Source organism: Pseudophryne corroboree, unplaced genomic scaffold (assembly GCF_028390025.1).
Source record: "Pseudophryne corroboree isolate aPseCor3 unplaced genomic scaffold, aPseCor3.hap2 scaffold_1814, whole genome shotgun sequence".
Classification (NCBI taxonomy): domain Eukaryota; kingdom Metazoa; phylum Chordata; class Amphibia; order Anura; family Myobatrachidae; genus Pseudophryne; species Pseudophryne corroboree.
The window spans coordinates 91,319-92,456 of record NW_026968451.1 but is presented as its reverse complement, the minus strand read 5'-3'; the positions used below and the strand labels follow the sequence as shown (position 1 = coordinate 92,456).

The 1,138-nt window shown below is 34.9% G+C and overlaps 1 non-coding gene across 1 annotated transcript; it reads right to left on the bottom strand.

Annotated features, from left to right (window-relative positions):
• Positions 1–428: 428 nt before the first annotated feature.
• Positions 429–502, bottom strand: TRNAN-AUU (transfer RNA asparagine (anticodon AUU)). Its single transcript has one exon. It is a non-coding gene; the product is annotated as a tRNA-Asn (tRNA).
• Positions 503–1,138: the final 636 nt, after the last annotated feature.

Genomic DNA, 1,138 nt, shown 5'->3' with positions numbered 1-1,138 from the left:
GTAACGTTTATGTTTCCTGGTGTCAACCTGTATTATTTCAGTAGACATTGAAATGAGGATGCATCTTGCTGCCTTTCCAATGTAGCAAGTTTAATTCAGTAATAGGTGAAAAAACATTCCTACAAAGGTGTTAATCAGAGACTTGGCTTTGTGGACACTTTTCAGAGAGCAAATTTGTTAGCATAAAAATAAAGTCAGAAAATGAAGAGCTGTTTAATCACTCAATTGGACTTTTCTGCCAGCATAATTTTTTTTTCTCTGCAACCCACTGCTAAATTGTGCTTCCTAGCTGTTTTTTATAAAATCACTTAATCAAATCTAACTCTGATTACATCAGAGAAGGCCAGGTACCCTACACCATAAGAGGGGGTTTGAAATTTTGACTTGTCTACTTAAAGATCACCAAAATCTGATCACAAGGTCAATTACATCCCTGGGTGGGATTGAACCACCAACCTTTTGGTTAATAGCCAAACATGCTAACCGATTGCACCACAGAGACACCTCGTAAAAGTCCATTCTGACAAAGGCTAATAAGCATTCATCTAGAACGTTTCCTAGAAAAACTTTAAAAAGTCAATAATCTGGAGAGTTTTTGTAAGAAACACATTGCTACTTTCCCATGATGAGTGAGTGCTTCAGGATCTCTTGCACTTACATGAGCAGCAGAGTACTGCAACGGAAGCATGCTGGGCCCATAACCCAGATGTAGGCAGATTGAAACTATCTTCTGCTATATGCATTGTTTTTTGTTAATTAAAGTAATCCAAAACTGGGATTGATATTTTGGCTCTTTTATTTTTACTTAAAGTACAATAACTTTTACCATTTTAATTTGTTTTAATAGTAAATTGACAGTATTGTTTTCTTTCAAAAATCCACTTAATTTTCTTTACCCTATTATTAAAATGGTAATTGACAAAAACAAACTACATTGTCACCAGAAGAGCAGTATAAAATGTACAAGTGATATATTAAAATCATCATTCCAGCTTGAATTTCAATGATGCTTTGGTGCAACAATTTTGTGAGAAACATCTTCACCCATAAAGAAAGATTTTCTTAATTCCTTACCTGTGTGCTGATTAGATATCACCTTGTTTTCACATTAAACAGACTTCCCCATGAGGAAGCAGCA